The sequence below is a fragment of the Lepidochelys olivacea genome, assembly GCF_965140295.1.
Source record: "Lepidochelys olivacea isolate rLepOli2 genome assembly, chromosome: 4".
Lineage (NCBI taxonomy): Eukaryota > Metazoa > Chordata > Testudines > Cheloniidae > Lepidochelys > Lepidochelys olivacea.
In genome coordinates, this window is record NC_140414.1 from 141,273,816 (window position 1) to 141,296,087 (window position 22,272).

Genomic DNA, 22,272 nt, shown 5'->3' on the forward strand with positions numbered 1-22,272 from the left:
TTTAAAAAACATGTATTCTTTATTAATTGATTATAAAAATAGGGAGATAACTCACAAGGTAGCCCAGGTGGGATGTGGGAGGAGAGTAGGAAGGAAGGAAAAGGCCATTTCAAAACTTGTTGAATGACAGCCTTCTGTTGCTTGGGTTATCCACTGGGGTGGAGTGGTTGGGTGCCTGGAGCCTCCCCTCTTCCCCCACGTTCTTGGGCGTCTGGGTGAGGAGGCTATGGAACTTGGGGAGGAGGGAGGGTGGTTAAACAGGGGCTGCAGCGGCAGTGTGTGATCCTGCTGCCGTTCCTGAACCTCTACCAGATGCCGGAGCATGTCCGTTTCATCCAGCAGTAGCCTCAGCGTTGCCTCATGCCTCCTCTGATCTTCCTGACGCCACCTCTTATCTCAAACGTCCCTCCTGTCCTCATGTTCATTGGCCGCTTTCCTGTACTGTGCTACTGTGTCCCTCCACACATTCTGCTGAGCTCTGTCAGTGCCGGACGACTGCATGAGCTCAGAGAACGTTTCATTGAGCATGCGTTTTTTTCGCCGGCTTATCTGCGATAGCTTTTGGGACAGAAGAGGGAGGCTTGAAACATTTGCAGCTGTGGGAGGAAAAAAAAGGAGTGAAGTATTTTAAAAGATACATTTTACAGAACAATGGTTATACTCTTTCACAGTGAACAACACTATTCACATTACATAGCACATGTGATTTTGGTACAAGGTCACATTTTGCATCTTATATTGAGTACCTGCGGCTTTGTTGTTAGAGATCACACACACAGTGCTAGGCAACAGAATTCGGCTTGCAGGCGGCCATGGTAAGCCATAGTCTTTCAGCTTCGCCAGCAACCTTCATAACAGCAGCGCTCTCCTTTCCCAAACCAAGCAAAGCTCGTTGAGTTGGCCATTAAGTGCTGCGGTTTTCGTGTTAACATGCAGCAGCAGAAACCAAACTAACCCCCTCTCCCACATCCAATTCTCTGGGATGATTTGATTTAACGCTACTAAATTCGACATAAACTCATAATGTAGACCAGGCCTAAGAACAGGGCCTCAGACTGTCACTGTAAGAGAAGGCCCGTAAACAGACAGACTGTGATTTTGATTCTTTCTTTTATACCTCTATAACTAGCTAAGTGATAAGAATACACCTAAATTCTTAAAGTATAGGCCTTCGCAGACAGGCCTGAATATCTATATCCTAACAGTGCTTAGTCACTTTCACCTGTGTAATCAATTTCCCTTGTTTGTGTGGGAGATCTTCCATAGGAAGGAGAGAGAAATATCTTTACAAAAAGGGAAGTGTGATGTAAAACCACAAAACTGGCCGAGTGCCTTCCGTAGATGTCAACTCATTGGGGCAGGGAGTGTCGTTTTGGTCTGTGTTTGTACAGCCGATAGCAAACAGAGCCCTGGGACATGACTCCTAGGTGCTGCTGTAATACACATCATAAATAAATAACAACAAGCATAGGGGCAGAGGGAGGGGGTGAAACTCTTCAACTCTGCCTTCTTTTTTCTTTTTTTAATTGAGTAGGTTTCAGGTTGCCGGATTCCTTTTAACAATATTTTAAATGGAATTATGAGGGCAGGGTCGCATTTTCAGTGCTGGTGCCGTAAACAGACACAACCCCGCTATAATTAGCCCGAGCTCTGAGAGCACGCAGCTCACATGACCTCCAAACAAGGCTTTGCCCCAAACCCACATGGCCTTCCTGATCTCCAGGCAGAACTGAACAGTTCCTGCTGCTACAGAGTTCCCCTGCCAAGGCAGTGGCCACTTAATAACCTTGTAAGATGCCTGAGAAGGAAACATGATGTCCTAGAAGCATGACTGTCCTGTCAAAACACAAGCTTGGGGCATAAAATGGATGGATAGGCTGCAGCTGGGTTTGGAAGGTAAAAAATCAGGAGCCAAGTGGGACCAAGTAAAGTCAGCTCAGTTCTATGTGTAATAAGCCTCCAGCGGCTGTATGAGGCTTTCAGCTGTGTTCTTATCAGCTAAGCAGCAGAAGATCTGGTCAATTCTTGGTTGGGAGCCCTCCAAGGAGAATCCAGCAGGGAGTGGAATTGGTAATTCAGTAGCCACTGGTCTTTCCTCTGAGTCAGTGCTTCAGCTTTGGGAGAGCTCTGATAGTAGAATACCAGGGGTCAGATGTTCCTCTCTGATACACTTGGTGCAGCCCTTTTGATATTCATGGGATTGCGTCTGTATAACTCAAAGGACAATAGGGGCTTGCATTGCCAAAGCAAGGTACAAACATTGTCTGACCCTGACACCACTGCTGGGGAGATCAGTATCATCATCTTGGTGTTACAGATGGGGAAACCAAGATAGGTTCAGTGAATTGTCCAAGGCCACACAGCCTATTGGCAGCAGAGGCAGGACTAGGTCCTAGGAACTCCTGGCTCCAACCCCTGTGCTCATTCTGAGTCTTCTTAGACCATACAGGGTGTTGTGTTTTACGGGTGTACTATATAACCAAAGTCCTGACCAACTGTTTGCTCATTAAAAATCAGATGGAATTTTTCATAGCAGGATGTGGGCTTCAGCCCTGGATTCCTGGCCAGAACTGAACCCCTCTACAGTTCTGTTATGTGCAGATCTGGGGTTTTAATTTGGGCCCCATCGCTAGGTGAGTCCTTGCCATTCTGGGATTTGGAATGTCCCCAGTCTGACGAGTGGCGCTCAGCCAGCCTGGCCTATTACAGTTCCTCCATTGATATCAACTGTTCTACTGTCTCTCCAGGTGCGGTGGCCCGATATCCTCCTTTGGGTGATCGCTTCCCAGTGAGCCAGCATAACACTGACAAACCCCGGTCACCAGCAGGCAGAATCGAACCGGGGACCTCTGGAAATTACTGCATGAGCCTCTACAGCATGAGCTAAAAGCCAACTGGCTGGTAGCTCAGGCTGTAGAGCAGACTCATTTAATCTCTCTCTCTAATGGTCTCGGTGCCACTAGATGGGAAAGAACACCACATCCAGGAGGTGTGTGGGTTACACCAGCATACATTGCGCCTGCCCCACTGGAGAGGAGATTCACACTGAGCCCAGGGAAAACTTGCTCCCCCAAATTGCGTATGCTTATAGAAGAGCGAGGTGAGAGGTGATGAGCAGGACAGTGAACAGAGGGGAATCCAACCCAGCCTGATGTGAGAGGGCTGTTGTGCAGCCACCCAGTTAGTCCTGCTTAGGGACATATTTAGCTAAATGCCTCATTGACACGCTTAGCATCACACTTAAGTCCATGCCTCTTCAGAGATGCCCATTCTCTACTTCTACCTCGCCCCAGGCTCGCCCTGGGCACAGGCAAGTAAGCCATCAGGTGTCAGGGGGTTGAGACTTTTTTTAGTGCCCAGTGCAGAGGGGTATTTTATCTTACTAGGGCCAGCAAGCAAACTCCATTCACTCTTGGGTTAGACCGCAACAACCTTGCATGCTTGCAAGATCAAAGCAAATTGTGTAGCCTGATACAGAACTGTCCCAAGACAGTGGCTTTGTGGCTTCACCTATTGTGACCTTGCTGTTACATTCCCAGAGATTTTCCCTAAAGTTACGTAACGGTGCAACCGCTTTTGAAAGAGAGAATCATATGATAGAAACTGAAGATGGACAAGAGCTACGAGATCATCTAGTCAACCGCCACAGGGATCGATGCAGAATTTTCTGCTACAATAGTTATGTTCTATTAAACCCTCCATCAGCTATTCTCACTGTGTGTGCTTCAGATGCTCTCTGGAGTTTTACCCAGTCTAGTTTTAAAGAGACACTAGCTGGTTAAATTAGGTCCTAGGATGAAGTTTTATAAAAAGGTTTAAATAAAATAACGAGACATTATCTTTCTAGAGCACCTTCCATTTAAGGATCCAATCCCATGGAATTTACATGAACACATTCTGATTTCACAACACTCCTGTGAGGCAGGTAAATATCACCTCTATCTTACAAATTGGTGGGGGAAACAAGCACAGAGCCGCTAAGTGATTTGACCAAAATAAGACACCAAGTCAGTGGTGGAGCTCGATTAAAAACGCAGCTGTCTTTGCTCCCTCCCAGGCTAGTGTTTTGACCATAAAAATAATGGAAATTTTGCCCCAAAATTTTTGTTTAAAAAAAAATTCCTCTGAAAGCAGAGTTTTGTTTGGATAGAAATATTGCCTTGCTGTGTTTACAACCCAAGCAGTGGAGCATTGTGCAAGGGGCAGAAAATGAAATGGGCTGAACAAAAGTGAAACTGTCTATTCAATTTTATTGTTCTGGTTGATGGAAATGAAAAAGCATCCAAACAAATAGCAGCAATGGTAGAAAGTCAAATAGATTTTTAAAATTATTTCACTGGTCATAAATCTTCGGTGATATTAATATTTTAGAAAGGAAGTTCAAGTCTGGAGTAATAGGATTGAGGCTCTGTGGGAGTTTTGCCTGAGATAGGACTGAAGGATTTAGACCATGATTTTTAGTGTTGTTTTAAATAACCCAAGCGATGGAGCTCGAATGATCTCCTTTGGGAAATGACTGCACAGTCTAATCATTCTTACGGTTAGGCTAAATACCAGGAATTTTTTCTTAAGCTGTACTGCGATTAACTTCGCTCCATTACTGCAAGTAATATCCAAATCAACATACTGGCAGCTCCGCTAGAGATAAGGCTGAAAGTCACTTACTGTTTAAAAGATGGATTCTGAGTGCTTTAAAAGCCACATGCTGACTCAGGTGGTCTTGAAATTTGCTACGTTCATGGGGGTGCAGGGTAGGGACAGTGGTCCAAATTTGGAGTCCTAATATCAAAGCAGCTTTGTCCTCTGATTCACAAAGGCTTCCATGTGGACTCTGGGCTGGCTTTCTGCTACGCACTCTGGTTTAATGGTTGTCCTGGATAATTCTAGTTACAACTCCTGACCCCTCATGCAGCTGAGTATCTTCCAATTGTATCCAAACCATTCGAACTGCATTTGAACTATAGGCACAGTGAGGCAGTTAGTGTCTATATAGAGAGCAGAATGAGGGACAGTTTGGAAGAACTCTGAATTTATAACATTCCATTCTCTGTAGGGTTGATTATATCCAGATGGTCCATATTGCAACCTATGTTTAGAAGTGAACTAATATCTTAGGGCTAAGAGTGAATTCCTCTAATCCCCAGATGCCTTGCTCAAGCAGTCAGTAGTTTCAGAATGGTTCTTTATACATCTTGAGATTTCTTATTTTTGCATAAGAACAGCCATACTGGGATAGACCAATGGTCTGTCTACCCCACTATCCTGTCTTCTGACAGTGGCCAATGCCAGGTGCTTCAGAGGGAATGAACAGAACAGGGCAATTATCAAGTGAGCCATCCCCTCTCGTTCACTCCCAATTTTTGGCAATCAGGGGTATAGGGACACCCAGAGCATGGGATTTTATCCCTAACCATCTTAGTTAATAGCCATTGATGGACCTATCCTCCATGAACTTATCTAATTCTTTTTTGAACCCCATTATAGTTTTGGCCTTTGTAACATCCCCTAGCAAGGAGTTCTACAGGTTGACAACGCGTTGTGTGAAGAAACACTTCCTTTCGTTTGTTTTAAACCTGCTGCCTATTAATTTCATTGGGTGACTTCTGGTTCTTGTGTTATGTGAAGGGGTAAATCACACGTCCTTATTCACTTTCTCCACACCCCTCGTGATTTTATAGACCTCAATCAGATCCCCCCCTTAGTCGTCTCTTTTCCAAGTTGAGCAGTCCCAGTCTTTTTACTTTCTCCTCACATGGAAACGGTTCCAGACGCCCCATCATTGTTGTTTCCGTTCTCTCTACCTTTTCCAATTCCAAGAAAAAACAACTGAGATGGGGTGACCAGAGCTGCACGCAGTGTTCAGGGTGTGGGCGTACCATGGATTTATATAGTGGCCATTATGATATTTATGGCCTTATTACCTATCCCTTTCCTAACGGTTCCTAAAATTCTGTTAGATTTTTGATGGCTGCTCCACATTGAGTGGATGTTTTCAGGGAACTATCCACAGGGATAGTTCAGGGAAGTTGTCGGAGCTTGGGGCAGCAAAAAACCTACAGCTGGCCCTGTCTGTAACTCTCTGCAGTTTGCTTTGGATTTCACTATCCTGAGTAATTTTGTATCATCTGTAAATTTTGCCACCTCCCTGTTTACCCCCTTTTCCAAATCATTTATGAATATGTTGAACAGCTCAGAGATCCTATTATTGTACCACTGTCATGTAAATATCCTACCATTCCATCCTCTCTTGTGCTTACTTCACTGCTGTTGTTTATATTCTAGTAGCATTTAGGAATTCCAGTTGGAGATTGGGGTCCTGCTGTGCTAGGTGCTGTACAGACAACGAGACACGCCCCATCTCAGACAGTTGACGATCTAAGTTTCAGACAGAATGCAACAGGCAGAAGAAATGCAGATGGGGCAGGTTGGAAGGACGAGGTTACAATACAATGAATGGAGGTTCGCAGAAACGAGCAGAATTCCTTAGCCTAACTAATGCTAGAAAGAAGTTTTTTGGAGGCATCGCAGCAGGGGCAGAATGATCAGACGATCCAACTGTTTTTACTCTTGTTGTATTACTGACGCGGCACTCCTTGTGCATTAATATTAGGTACATTTTGAAAGCCTGCCAGGAGACAATGGCTGTTTTATTGGGTCGTGTCTTTTTCTTTTAAAATGTTAATGGGAGGAGAGCGCTCCAAAAAGTTGCCAGCCAGGGAGTGAAATCTTCAGAAGAAGTGTAGCATAGACAGCAACAGCTATCCCCTGTTAACGTGCTTCACGTGAGCTCCAGTTACTGAGCACAATACAGGGGTAAGTAGGTTGGATGTAATGTCCTGTGCTATACAGGAAGTCAGAATAAATGACCTAATGGTTCCCTTTGTTCTGAAACTCTGTTAATCTAACCATGGGAAGGGAATTCCTTCTCTATGCTCCTTCAGTCTTCAGCCTCTCTGCTGTGGTTACCATTAAAGGTTGTTCTATGTGCAATGAGTTTGGCAATTCTCAGTGTAGGTCCAAGTGGACAAGTATCTATGCGACAAGAAAACACCCCCCACACTTGGTACGTTTTTTGTCTGTGTCAGCAAAGAGGACAAATGGGCCGCAGGGAATGAATTACCTTTTGCCCCTTACAGCTAGCTAGTTCTCTCCAGGACAGGGCTGGAATATATTGGCAGGGCAGTCTGGTGAAGCCTGGGCTGCTGCTGCCAGTTCTGTGTCTGTTCTGGGGGTCAAGAAAAGACTTTGTTCTTCCAGACTGCCACTCTGACACCTTCATGAAGGCCAAAACAGCTTTTAAAGAACCAGGCACTGGCTTGCACTGCCGCTCCCCACCTGGAACTGTGATGTGGTGTAAGGAAGGCTCTGTATCTGGATTGACTACAGAATCAGACTCCAAAACATTTCATCTTCTGCTACCAGTCTGTGGCTAGAATAACTGAGATAAATCTAATTGCAGCATTCTGTGCACGTTAGTCACTGGCCCCTGGAGCCAACTTGCACATTGTCTAGGACAGCGGCCTTCAGATACGGAACTTCCACATCTTCCATCTTGATTTGAGTGCTTTCAAGGATGTTGGTGGGTGGTTGTTTTGTTTTTGTTCCCCCCCCCATTTGTTACATACTTTAACAAAACTGTAACAGCCCCTTGCTTAGATCCCTCGAGCATGGTGTGCAGCTGTTGGGGGGAAGAAGGGGGACTGAGGAATCCACACAACCGCTGGATCATTGTCATAAGTTCTGGGCTCTGTCCCATGTCTTCCTCAGCCTTCCTATGGGATCTTGGACCAATCACTGAGGCCCCTCAGTCACTGGCCTGATGCTTAGAAGTGCTGAGCTGATTTTGAGGAGAGTTTCCGGAATCTGGACAGTTTGCAGGGTCAGGGACCCCAGCATGTCAATAACATAAACCCTTCCCATAAACGGTGGGACCAGGGATGACAAGCTCAGCTCTTAATGAACCCAGGCTCCTAGAGGAAAACACCTATAGACCAGCCAATGACAACTTCTCGGGGCATTCCATGTAGGGAGACCATACAGCCCGTTTTGGCCAGGACAGTCCCCTTTTTAAAGCCCTGTCCTAACTTTTTTGGCAAAACTGAGCATTTGTCCTGTTTGCTTTTGCCAACTTGATCAGCGACACCAGCCCCGGCTGTGTGGTGGAGGCAGGGCTTGGGCCAGCCCTGCAAGGAAGCGGGCCTCAGGCTAGCCCCACGCGGTGTCCCATTTTCCCTTGGGGAAATATGGTCACCCTAATTCCACGGCATAACCAGCCAGGGGGACCTGTGGCATTGCTCAATGCTGTGCCCTCTCGTCCGTAGCGGAACAGCTTCGGGGGAAGCTTGCATAGCAGAGTTCTTGTAGCTATAGGCGGGAGGCAGGAGGAGATGCAGGGAGGGAAAACGGGCAGAGAAAAGAAAGCATCCTGCTTTCAAGGCTTATTTGTAACACCCGCAGTCCCAGCATGCTTCACTCCCCTGAAAGGAACCAAACCCTGAGCTCCTGGGTGAGATTTCATTCAGACCGTACTCAGATGGAGCTCACTGACTTCACTTCCTGGGGACGGAGCAGGCGAGACCTGTGGATGTGGCCCCAAGCGCTTAAGGGAATAATCGTGAGTCACCTTGCAGCAGCTGATATCTGGGCTGTAACTGAATGGACAGCTACATCAACACTGCAAACTGCCTGTCTGAGTCAGTGGCGGGAGGGAGAGAACAGGTCTCTGAGCCATAACACTGATCAGCTCTGGGACTGTGAGGGGAAACAAATGTAAGTTCAAGCGTCGGTTTGTTGCTATTCCCCATCCACCCGATCGTGCCCTTCCTGACAGGCTGTGGCTGTGCTATGAAACTTGCTGCAGCCCGTGGACTACTCTGCATGGTCTAAAGCCATTGATTTACCCGCAGGTGATGTGCCATCTGTACTTCAGTACGCTCATCACTTACGGCAAGTGCTTCTTCTAGCCATCACCCTCTGCCTGATCCTTCCCCTGCTCCACACAGGGCACCCCATCCACACCCAGCACAGCACCGATGAAGTGAGCTGTAGCTCACGAAAGCTCATGCTCAAATAAATTGGTTACTCTCTAAGGTGCCACAAGTCCTCCTTTTCTTTTTGCGGAGACAGACTAACACGGCGGCTACTCTGAAACCAGTGTTACTCTGGGAGGTTTCCCTCCACCATATGGAGCCTGTGCACCACCAGAGTCCGATCAGGGCCAAGTGAAAAGAGTACCAGGATGAGGCACAGTAAAGAATCAGTTGTCTGCCCTTCCTATGTCCATCTCTTTCTCTCATGTACAGAGCAGCGGAACTGGTGCTCTAACTCTATCCAGGGCTTATATTCTCATACAGTATTTCCCGGAGCCCCCACCCACACCCTGCATTTGGGGCGCCAGGCTTCAGCTGCAGGGCACCAGGGCTTGGGGCTTCAGCCCTGCAAGTTTGAAAATATTTACTGGAGCTCCGCTCTGGCCAGCTCCAGCTGAATTTAAGCCCTGACTCTATCCTTTCGCCCGAAGAGCAAGCCTTTATCCCTGGAGCTATAACAATCACTCTAGGGAGCTGGGACTAGTATCAGGTCTGTTATCCTCTCGGTGGCCCTCCCCTTAGAAGACAGCCTCATTCACATGAGAGCACATGGCTCCAGCTTGCACCAACTTATTTTGACTCTAGTTAATTTTTGTCCCTACGCTCTTCTCTTTCCTAGCGCTCTGTTCTCTGTCCTCTCTTGCGCTCCACTCTGCCCACTCCAGAGGGAGCATGTTCCAGCTGACAGGACTGGATTCCAGAGACTTTCGGTTTTACTTTTTTTTTTCCCCCTGCTGGCTCATGCAGTAGTGCAGCAAAGTAGAAAATAAAGTATGTCATGATAGAAGAGATGCACTGTCCTGCCTGACTCCGCTGTTGGTATCAGAGGGTGGGAAGGGAAAGCTTTAATAACTATCTTTCCGGGGGTGGAAGAGCAATCACTAATATTTGGTGTGCAGAAGTGACAAGCTGATAACTGTTTGATAGTGGGTATGTTCGTAATGGGATTCCATCATTTGGGGACAGTGCAAGGAGTATACAATCTAGATGAGACAGCAGTATGTGCTGGACCTAGGCATGTAAAGAGAAATGACAGGAAGGACCAAGGTCCAGTGTTGCCCATCCCTGCTAAATTACAGAAAGTTGATTCTGTGTAATGTGCCTGTTTGATCTGACCAGGCAATCCCTGCTCTGAAAGAAGACAGAAAACACCCAAAAGTTCCTGCCAGTAGCACTTAGAGGAAAATTCCTTCCCGTGGCCAGATCTGGCAATCAGGTCCACCCTGCAGGTGAGTGCAGTCCTACAACAAGCAAGTCTCACTGAACTCAATGGAGCCGGGGTTTGCTCAGCGCTTTGCAAGATCAGGTGCCAGGGGAGCAACAACCCCTGTGGCCAAGTGTCTGACTCCACTTATTCGCTGAGTTTTTTTCCCCATTGAATCCTGTTTAAACTCTTCAATTCTCTGTGAGCTTGTACCATGGCTAACAGCACACTGCCTGCAATTGGAAAGGAAGAATATGCTACATTTTTATTATCCACCCATAAACAATACCTGTTCCACTTGTTAAGCTAGATGTGACACAATACAAAATCACCCTGAAATTCCTTCGCCCTGTATGCAGGGTATGATGCATAGATTCCGCATTTCTGCAACTATTTATAAAATGTTCCCAGTCCACCATGGCTGTAGGTGCGCACACAACATCTGGTTTAAAAAACAGCCCATGTTTTGACTCTTCCAAGGAGCTAGAATAGCTGAGGACTTTCCCCTAAAACAAATAAGCAAATGCTGGAGAATAGGGCTTGGTATGAGGCCCACATCCTAAAAACACACTCAGACAGTTTAGACCAGCAAAGGAGGCAAATTCCACAAGGGAGAGCTGTTCCTTGAGCCAGCAGCTCCCAGATGTTTAATTACAGAGACTGTGACAGATACAGCAATTTACTGCCATATTCTTAAGATACCTTATTGAATTAAGCTTAAGTATCTTTGGTGTCCATTGTACTAAATGACTGGTTTATGTATTATTGCAGGCCAGGAGTGTATGGAACCTCTCCAGGGGGAGATGAGAGACGTAGGGGTTCCCTGGACTATACTGAACAATGTGCCAGACAAGAATGGACTTTTGGAACAAAAAGTCTTAAGTAGTTTTCCTGGGTAAGGTCTAGGGGAAGGTGAATAAAAATTCCCCACCTCCAGTTATGCAAAAACCCAGCCTTTTCAAACAAGGCCCTAAGGAGTGGGCCTTTGTCTGCTGATCCCCTGTTACATGGGCCCAAGATCAAAGGCCCAAGCAGTACAAAGGAAAGACTAAACTGTTTATGGTGGTTCTGGTTCTGAATCTGAGACAGTTCTGAACTTTTAACGATGGGGAAAACCCAGTTGTGGGCTGGTCTGATGACAGTTTGAAGGACTGACACCTACCAGAGTCTGAGGTTGGAGGTGGGGTGCACTCCAGTCAGCTTTTTAGAAAGTGTGGGGGTTCTTTGACTGTTTTTAGTATATTTTCTCTGTACTGCTTTCCCCTTAAGAATAAATGTGCGTGCTTAGAAAAAGCTGTGTGGTAATGGATAACGCTAGGATGGGTAAGGTAGGGTAGCAACTAGGCTGAAGCCAGAGTGGGTAGGTGGCAGTGCGGCAAGGCTCCAAGAAGAGTGCCATTCAGTAATCCAGGCCTGAGGTGACAATGCTATGAATAAGTAGTGTGATACAGTCTGGGTCGAAGAAAAAGTACTCTTGGCCATCCAGGACAACAGGGATTCGGGAATAGTTGGAGACACAGGAGCACAGACACAAATGGAAAACTTCTTGGACAAAGGCTGAGGAACTCAACAACAGGGACGAGGATACCCTCAAGATTCCCACCAACAGCTGCTCCTCCAGCCTCATCAAACCACTAGCAACATCTATGTTGGGTCTGGACTGAGCCTCAGCCAGCAAACTATCACCTAAATCCTAATCTCAGCCAAGCCCTGGGAAAGCACCAGCTGGGTGTGACGAAAGCACAACCGGGCTGTGTGTCATCTGCACAGTAATAATGCTGCAGCTCTGATCTCACCATGAGCCATTGTCCCACTCCACCCCCTGAGCCCTATCAAAGAGGGAAGAGTGGAACCATCAAGGGACTCTGCCTACCCCAGCGAGGGACATCAGGAAGGTTAGCAAAGCCGCACAGGAAGCGGTATCAGAGGCTACTCTGGACAGTTCTGGAGGATCAAGATCAGAACACTCTCCCCTCCAAATCCAGGCCGCAAAGCCAGCAGAAAAACGTAAGGACTCCAGAGCTGCCTTTAATATCCTTCTAAAAAGGCAAGATTAGGGACAGAGCAAGGACTGGTGAGAGCCAGTGACACGGCTTCCTGAGAGCAAGGATGATGCACGAGCACTTGGTTGGACTTTGGAGACCTAGGTTCAAGCTTCTGCCCTCCCATGGGCTTCCTGTGTGACAGAGGGCAAGTCACTTACTCTCTGTGCCTCAGTTTCCCATCACTTCAGTGGGGATAACCGCACTGCTCGACCTCACAGCAGTGTTGTAAGGTAAATACACTAAAGATTGTGAGGTGCTCAGATAGTCTGGTAATAGGGGCCATGTACGTACCGTAGACAGTAAGGGTCTAATGACTGCTCATTTGAGGGAATAAATTACTATACCTTCTCATATAGAAATGTCCATCTCAGCCTTTCCTGTCACTAGCCACGAGGGGCATACATCCAACTTGCAGGTGGTGAGCACAAAGCGCCCCGTCCTCTGTGACTGAAACTAGTTTGAATGCCGCCAAAGATGTTGCAGCTCCCTTCACTACAGCAGTCAGCCCTGTCTGGATCCAACAGACCCATCTGCAGAGACAGCAGAAGATTCCTCATGGCATGTGGGATGGGAGAGGATTCACCAGGATGCTGACAACTCAGGGCACTTCCACTGGAGAGGACTTTGCAGACACAGTGGTGGAGAAGGAAGATTTTCCCCCCTACACCAGTGCAGCAAGACAGGGTTTTCAAATTCTGTGCCACAGCTGACCAGAGTCAGTGCATGATTCCCACCAGCCACGTGCTAATCTCCACCCCACATCGCTCATTGTACATGCAGTATGTTCTGTAGAGTGTACAGCTGTTGCCTGTTCCCTTTTTAGCCTGGGATCATCCCACTTGTAACTCAGTAATTGGGGGTCACAGCGTGTTAAAGGGTCCCAGAATGACTTTCAAGGATGCCCAACGCTGTCATGTTCGGAATGGTTCCGAATCCAAACCTGGATTAGGATCAGAATTTCACAATTGATCTTATTTTTTTTCCCCAGTATTGCCCACAGTGTGATAAATGCTTCCCACACAAAACAGCTCCATCTTTAAAATGGGTCGGATCTGAACTTTGGAACGTCCAAAACCCAGATCAGAACTGAGGAACATGGCCCTGTCTCTAGGCACAAGACGGCAAGTTACCGTGAAGTGAACAAGGCATGTGAGGACTGTGTGGCACAATAGTCCATGAAGGAAGTATCCATCAGAGATATCAGTACAATGCGTTTTTTATCTCCCTTCTCACGTTGACATGTTTGCCCACTTCTAAAGTTTGGGAGAGTGTTGGATTATCAGCTTGTGAGCACCAGTCTCTCCGCCCACCCCAGCCTCAGCATGGGTCACAGAAGAGCAGAAAGGGAACTGGAAACAGGCAGGGAGCCTGGTGGTGGAACATGAGCAGGGCCACACCAGGCTGTTTGGGGAGGCTCAGCCTCCCCTGGCCTATGATACCGGTCACCCATGGTCTCCTCTAAAAGACCCCTCCCATAGCAGGCTGCATGGAAATAAATTTATCTACCTCAGACACAAAGGGCTCAGTTAACCCTGCCAGGATTTGAACCTGAAGGCGTCTAAGCAACCTAAAACTGACACTTAAACCACTAAGTTAGCCACTTTATCAAGCAAGCACATTCACCCACCGCAAGTATGAAAGTAATTGTCTCTTCTTCTTTTAAATGCCTCCCCACATATCCAATGAGGCCATTCAGTTTTTAAACTGAAGTTTGTTGCTGTGCATTTACAATCCTACTGATCAGGGAGATCCCTAAAAGAAATCGTTAACAGGTTTTGCAGAGGAAGATAGTTTTGGAGCGGGGGAGTATCTCATGGAGCAGAGAAAGGTGATGGGAATACATACAGTGGAGGCAGACGGGGGAAGGAACAATGAAGGAATTCATATTTTAGAAATCCTAGAAGCTCGTATTACTCATAAGCCTTCCTTGCTGCTCCATTTATCAACCAAGATAAACACAAGCGCCACAAAGCTTCACTGTTGAACCAGAGAGAGGATGTATCTGACAAGCAATTCCCAAACAGCCAGGCACTCCCAAGGATATCACATAACATCCCCCTTACGTCATCCAAGGAGCAGAGCCAGACCAACTGGATTACATTACTTCTCTTGCCTGCTGCACATGGCAACAGCCAGTAGAGATGTGGCAGGGCCCATTTCGCCCACTGTCCTTTCAACTGGAGCCCTGCTCAAAACTCCACTCGCTTTATAAAGTGCACACGGGACTATCACTGTGTTGAGCTTTTGCAGCACGTATCTCAAAGCGCTTTGCAAGCAGGAATGGGAGCTCACTGAAGTGAGATGGAACAAGCCAGTGAGCTCACCCAGTCTCTCTCCCTGCTAATGAAGAATTGTTCCCTTTCTTGATACTCCGTTTACACTTCCCCATTATTACTGATTTGTCGTAGCACCTAGGAGCCCCCGTCATGACCAGAACCCCATTGTGCTAGGTGCTGCACAAACACACCACACACAAAAAACGGTCCCTGCCTTAAATGCATTATATGAGTCCCAGCAGTCTGTGTCATCCCAGCTCCGCTCCCTCCTTGGAATGACCATCACCATTTTACAGAATAGGGAACTGAGGATCACTGAGTAACCAAAGGTCACAGAAGTCCGTCGCAGAAGTGGGAACAAACCTGTCTCCTCATCCTTTGCCTTAGCACCAAGTCTGACCAGCCCCTTCCTGATTTCTGTATGTATACCCAGTATCTGACACTCAATGGGTTAATTTCTGGCCCCACCCCACTCCCCCGGTACATCATGCAATTCTGCTTGACTTCAGTTGGATGCACATATCTGTGAACAAAACTGGATCTTAACTAAAACAATAATAGTTCTCACATTATCTTGCACTCACAGAGACCTTTTTATTGCAAAGGACTCCTGCGCTCTCTACAAGCTTCAGAGATGGGAATCACTGGGCAGGAATGCAGCGTCTGTTTAATATCATGCAACACTTCACTGTAGTGTGCGACAGGCAGTGGGAAGGAAACTGTGTATACAGCTGAACCTGTAAGCAGTATTTCAGGAGCAGTAGGCAAGAAACAATTGCCCACAATAGGCTTTGGCCAGGACATTTTGGTCAATGATACTATTCCCAGGGAATCTTTAGTAACACATAGTCAGGGCTTTGGTCGTCCATCTCATCCAAAATAGAATCCCCAATTTACCAACCCTCTGCAAAGGTATCGAGGTCACTGGCTGCTCTGAGGGAGAGAGTCAGTATGGTTATTTCCTACAGCACTCTGAGTCTTCCATCCGATCCAAGTACTGACCAGACAGGAGACTGTTTAGCTCCTGAGGTGCCTTGTCCCTACCTAGGAGAGGCTGTCTCTGTAGGAGCAGCAGAAAGGATTAACCCCCTCGGACCAGCTACATCCTGGATATTTTCCCTGAACCTGACAGGAATGGTTAGGGGTTGTGTGATGTGGACCCATGTCCCCAGTGGACATCTTGAGATTGCTAGGTCATTTTACAGAAGAGGCCCCCTAAACAGCTCTCAGATGGTAACACCGTCCAGTCACTGCCAAGTGAGTGTAGCTTTAAAGGGACCAGCCAGAACTAACAGGTGCTGGGGGTCACCTGATAACGGATCTATGCCCTGCAAACAGACACCACTATCCTATAAACCATATAAACTTTCAGGATCTGAAAGCTGAATTCTGGACCTGGGCATTTGTGTACACACATATGCCCCTGACCAGCTAATCCCCCTACAGATCCTGTTCCCTTTGCAGCCCTCTCTTTATGGATTTTGATTTCTATGCATTTTGCTCAAGTTGAGCTATCTACCCAGACCACATCCACTCTAGGCATAGACTTTTCCATAGGACTTTGGGGCCCCTGAAGTCCTGTAGCTATAACATCTACTTGCAAAACTGCAAGTTGATTATAGCGATGTACTTAAAGGCTCACGCCTGAGAGGTGAAGTCAGCAGTAGCTGAGGATAATCAGAAGCTTGCTGGATTGGTCCCTTCCTCCGACATGATCTGCAAAAGGAGACAGATACAGGATGAATCTATTACAAAGGCAAATATTTTTGCGGGGCGAGGGGCGAAGGAGGATTGCATCAAGCTGTGAACTCCTTGCTGACACCTGGAACAAAGACGTATCTGTTGTGCCCCATGGCCTTGGTCTCAGGGATTTAAAACGCATGTGTTTATGTTTTGGTTTCCTTGAGTTAGGCTGAGTACACAGAGTGGTGGTTTCTTTCTGAGCTGTGACTGGAGCAGAGTTAGCCCTTTGTTAAACATCACCCCATCCTTCCATGCAAGCATCTTAAACACTCATTAAACCCCAACACTCCGACACTATTTACAGAAGGGGAAACGGAGGCACAGAGCAGGTAAGTGACCTGCCACAAGGTAAGTCACTGGCAGAGCCAATCATAGAACCCAGGAGTCATGACTCACACTCTTCTGCTCTGGCCACCAGCCAGGGTTCCCGCCTTCATCCCTTTGCGGTTAACCCCTTCCGTCCACAATTGGACAGCTTCTGTGTTGGAGGCAGAAGCAGAACGTTCTGGGGCTGCTCTCCCCACACTCCTGCGTTTGGAGAGCCAAGTGTGTATGTGGCTTAAATGAAAACAGACCCAGGGACAGGGCGTCATTTCCTCAGGAGGAGGGTTTAAAAAAACCACTAAGAGCAGGCACGGGAGCCACAGCTGTGCGACTGTCGTCCAGAGCATGCAGTCCTGGAAACAGTTCGGGCTGGACTAATTAGGCCAAGAGTTAAAAACTAGGAAAGGCCAAAGGAGGCTCCTGAGTCCATATTTCAACATGTAAATAAGTGACCGGATTTGCAAAAAGCACTGAGCTCCTAGCAACCCCTGCCACCATGGGCCTTTGCAAGCAATTTCAATACTGGTTAGCAGGAGGAGTGTCCGTCCTCCAGCATTTCACATGCCATCACGTCCTATCACTTCTAAGCACGACGAGGCAATACAACGTGAAAAACGTGGCACATGGTGACCCCGAGCTACCATCTTAGGCATTAGAGAGGGGTGAGAGGGTCCATCTCCCTGCTAGGGATGGCTTCAAACAGGAGACTGAGCCACAAAGCTGCCCTGCTCCCAGCATGAACCATGCCAAGCTCCCCACAAGATGGCAGTGACATGATCAGAAGCCACAATGATGGGCGCAGCACAAGACCCTTGCTAGATGGATAAATAACAAAGGAGCTCGAGAATTGCCAGCAGATGGAGGGAAGTGATTGTTCCCCTCTATTTGGCATTGGTGAGGCCACACCTGGAATACTGGGTCCAGTTTTGGTCCCCTCACTACAGAAAGGATGTGGACAAATTCAAGAGAGTCCAGTGGAGGGCAACGAAAATGATTAGGGGGCTGGGGCACATGGCTTACGAGGAGAGGCTGAGGGAACTGGGGTTATTTAGTCTGCAGAAGAGAAGAGTGAGGGGGGATTTGATAGCAGCCTTCAATTACCTGAACGGGGGTTCCAAAGAGGATGGAGCTCGGCTGTTCTCAGTGGTAGCAGATGAAAGAACAAGAAGCAATGGTCTCAAGTTGCAGTGGGGGAGGTTTAGGTTGGATATTAGGAAACACTATTTCACTAGTAGGGTGGTGAAGGACTGGAATGGATTACCTAGGGAGGTGAGGGAATCTCCATCCTGAGAGGTTTTTAAGGCCCGGCTTGACAAAGCCCTGGCTGGGATGATTTAGTTGGGGATTGGTCCAGCTTTGAGCAGGGGGTTGGACTAGATGACCTCCTGAGGTCTCTTCCAACCCTAATATTCTATGAATGGGCATGGATTTGAACAGCCCTAGATAAACGGTGGGAGGAGAGGAACAAAATGGAAAATAACTGACTCCTAAACACAAGGCTCCCAAAATACTGGCCAGATTGTTTACACACACACACTATCAGTTTTTTTAAATAATCAATTAGTCAAATGGTCTGGTGGAGACAAGGCAGGTGACGTAATATCTTTTATTGGACCAACTTTAGTTGGTGAGAGAGACAAGCTTTCAAGCTACACAGATCTCTTCTTCAGGTCTGGGAAACTAACAAAGTGTCATTGTTAAATACAAAATTCCTTCTGCACTATTCTTGAATTCTCATGTTTGAGCAAAAAATATAGTTGTTACTCTATGCTACTGTCATTTTAGATGCAGTTGGGATAAAAAATAACTAGCTGAAAGAGGCAGATCTTCCTGTTACAATTTCACCTTTGAAGTGGTACTGACAGGGAATACAATGAGTAATGCTAAATGAGCTGGGTGGTAATAATAATTAAATAACTACACTGACTTATTTTGTTTAGGAGAATCCATCCTCAGCTGTCACAGGGTCCCCGCAGGCTTTCTCCCTCTTGAGCCTGCGCCCTGTGTTTAGGCTGGTGTAATAAAGACTCTTCCACACCTTCTTTTGCTGGATCACCCAAGTGTCTTTATTTACAGTGTTCGTGCAGTTCCCAGATTCCCCAACAGCTAGTGGCCCACAGACCCTCCCCAGGGTCTCCTGGCGTTTGCGGCTTCCTTCTTTGGTAAGGAGACAGCGATACCACCCTCCTATCTCCTCCCAGGCTAGCCTCCCCACTGACGTTTGCCCAGGGCTTTTATAGCTATCTCATGCCTCAGCCCAGCTGTCCGCACTTAACTTAGCATGTTCCTCTGAGCCAGCCCTCATTAGGGCTTGCAGCTGGGCTCCCTGCTCCTGGACAGAGAGCAGGATACAGCCAGCATTTTGGCAGGGCCTTAAAGGGGTTTACTCCTGCCTGCAACATCAACATATAGGATTTGAAGACTATCCACCTTCAAGATCACCATCATTTTTCTATAGTTTCAGAGTTATCTGCCAATGATAGTGTTTCAGTCACATCATGTATATCACATATCCACAGGATATCACCTGTAGCAAAAAACAAAACAAAAAAAAAACCACTCCATCACCCAGAAACAACCATAAATAAGTTTGTGATAAGAACCTGCAGATTACAAAAAGAGGTAACTGATGACAAAATTGCCCGATTTGTTTATGCAACAAACTCTCCTTTCCGTATGATTGAGAACCCACACTTCATTAACATGGTTCAGTCATTAAGACCAGGATACAGTCCACCCAACAGCAGATGAGACAGGCAAACTGCTGCATAAAGTGTATGAAAGAGAAATTGAGCAGTGTGCAAAAGGTCTAGAGGGTGAAATTGTTAACTTGAGTCTTGATGGGTGGAACAATGTCCACAATGATCCTGTTGTATGTGCTTGTGTGACAACAGAAGAATGTCTTCCTTACAGAAACAATTGATACATCAGGAAATGCACACACAGCAGAATACTTATAGGTAGCAGCAGTAAAAGCTATAACAAACTGAAAAAAAATTCAAATGTCTAGTACACAGTTTGGTCACACACAATGCTGCAAATGTATCCAAGATGAGAAGAAATTATTTAGAAGAGAGTCCCAAGCTAATAACATACGGCTGCAGTGCTCATTTGATGCACCTCCTAGCCAAAGACTTCAGTGTTCCAGAAATAAAGGCTAATGCTGTTGAAATTGCAAAATACTGTCGTAACAACCACTTGGCAGCAGCTGCTCTGAAAAAAGTGGGAGGAACCAAGCTAACTCTCCCACAAGACCTGCGATGGAACTCAGTAGTGGACTGTTTTGAGCATGAAATCAAGAACTGGCCTAATCTGATGACAGTTTTGTGAACAAAATCATGAAAGAATAGATGGTACTGTCACAGCCAAAGTTCTCAGCGTTGGGCTTAAGAGAAATGTTGAACACATGCTGAGTACCCTGAAGCCTATTTCTGTAGCCTTGAACAAAATGCAGGGAAATACCTGTTTTATTGCTGACGCTGTTGAAATTTGGAAGGAACTGAGTGAGATCTTAAAAAGAGAAATATGCAATGACAGAGTTAAATTACAAGCATTAAAAAAACAAATGGGACAAGCACTGTCTCCAGCTCATTTTCTTGCAAATATTCTCAATACTCGGTACCAGGGTCAAACCTTAACTGCTGACGAAGAGGAGTTGGCTGTGACATGGACATCCAGCAATCATCCCTCCATAATGCCAACTACAATAAACTTCAGAGCTACGGGTGAACCATTCAAGAAATATATGTTTGCTGATAATAGTTTTAAAGAAAGTCACACCAGTGAACTGGAGGAAGTCACTAAGCACTTGGATTCAGAGACTGTTGACGTGATAATCTCACTTTTAACAGCAGTAGCTTCTTCTGCCAGTGTAGAGAGAATATTTTCTTTCTTTGGACTAATTCGTTCCAAATTGAGAAATCATTTGGGACCTGAAAAAGCAGGAAAGCTCATTTTTCTTTTCCAGATTATGAACAAACAGGAAAATGAAGGTGAAGATGACTGAGTTAGCTGCAGAAGCCAAAATTTTAAGTTTCTCATGTTGACCTGGAGGATATAGTTGATTTAATTTTTAAAAAAAAAATATTTCATTTAACTATTTTAGTTAAAAACAATTTTAACAAAAACAAACCTGATTTTAAAAAACTTGAATGTTTAACGAAATTCAAAAATTCATATGCTTGTTTTGTTTAAAATATTATATGTTTGCTGTTGAAGAAAAAAAATCCAGAATACATAACATTGTTGTTTTAGTTAAATAAAACAATTTAAAAGTCTGTCCAGTGATGTTCTCGTCCTAATACAGCATGGCAAGAAAATCCTCCAAATATTAATGATTAACTTGTTGAATTGGAGATAGTTCACCTCCCAATGACTTCATAAATATCTGCTTCAATTACCTTTGGTAAATGAAATAATCAAACAAGCATTCGTTTTCTGATATAGCTGCAAAACTAATCTGAAAAGTTTTCGAAATAAATCTCTTTAAAAATGTAGAATATGTACCTTCTAAAAATGAAACCTATATCTATCTGAGTTGTGAAGAATATGAATTAAGGTTATAACAACCAACAAGAATGCACTTTTATGTAGAAACCCATGATTAAATCGAGTCTTCCTGACAAGTGATTTAAATCAATTTGATTTAAATCAAATCCACCCTTGGAGCTTGCTTCTGCTGATGAGGTTGGGGGTTGTTTGAAGGCCAGAAGAGGAGGTTCAGGAAAGATTTCTTTCAGGATGGGGTCCCCATCAAGTATGGATTGTAGTTGTTTGATGAGACCCCATATGGGTTCCAGTGTGGGGTGGTAGGTGGTACAGTCAGAAGTAGCTGGTTTGGTAACACTTTGTTGGTTGTTTTACATGTTCTTTTTAAAATCCGCTTGTTATTTTGGTGTCATTGTGTCAAAGTAAAAAACTAAAGGCCTGTTTGTGCAGTCCTTATTATCCAAGCAAATGCATTCACTGCCCCTATGTTTGGTATGAGGTGCCTACAACAAACATTGGCACCCTAGTGCCTGACGGCAGCTATCTCACCTGGCGCTGTGATCTGGTTAGATCTTCCTTGCTAAGCCAGGACATGCCTACTCCATATCAGGACAGGAGTTCTCCAAGGAGCAGAGAGAAACTGCTGCAGCAAGTGTTGGGGATGCAGTCAGTAGTGCTCTTCCAGAGCAATAACTAAGCATTTTACCACCTGGGGTGAGCAAGCACATTTGCACCTCCTAAAGGTGACATGTGGGGCGGGGGACATGTGGGGTCATGTGCCCCCCCCCAGATTTCTGCTTTCCGTTTAGCACAATGGTTTTCAAACTGTAGAGTATGTCTTCCTAGGGGAACGCACCCCACAGTTTGAAAACCACTGCCTCCTACCTGGAGCCGGCAGATCAGAAGCTGATGGGAGATGCTTGGGCCCCTGGGTTTCCACACTTTGGGAGTTGGGGCACTGGCTGGCTGCCCGGCAGCCCTCCCTGCCCGGCTTCCCAAGCCAGACCACTTCTGCACGGCTGAGTGCTCCCCAGGCAGGGGGGCGACACAGCTCCAAGGTGCGCCCCGACACACTCTTGGCTCTGTCCCGAAGGAGCCCGGCG

The 22,272-nt window shown here is 46.2% G+C and overlaps 1 long non-coding RNA gene across 1 annotated transcript in view; it reads right to left on the reverse strand.

The window, feature by feature from the left end:
* LOC311519810 overlaps window positions 1-22,272 on the reverse strand; it is a 38,092-nt gene continuing 15,820 nt past the window's right edge. The window contains exon 3 of the long non-coding RNA XR_014711387.1: window positions 1-596. This is a non-coding gene — a long non-coding RNA (uncharacterized lncRNA). The remainder of the gene's footprint in view (window positions 597-22,272) is intronic.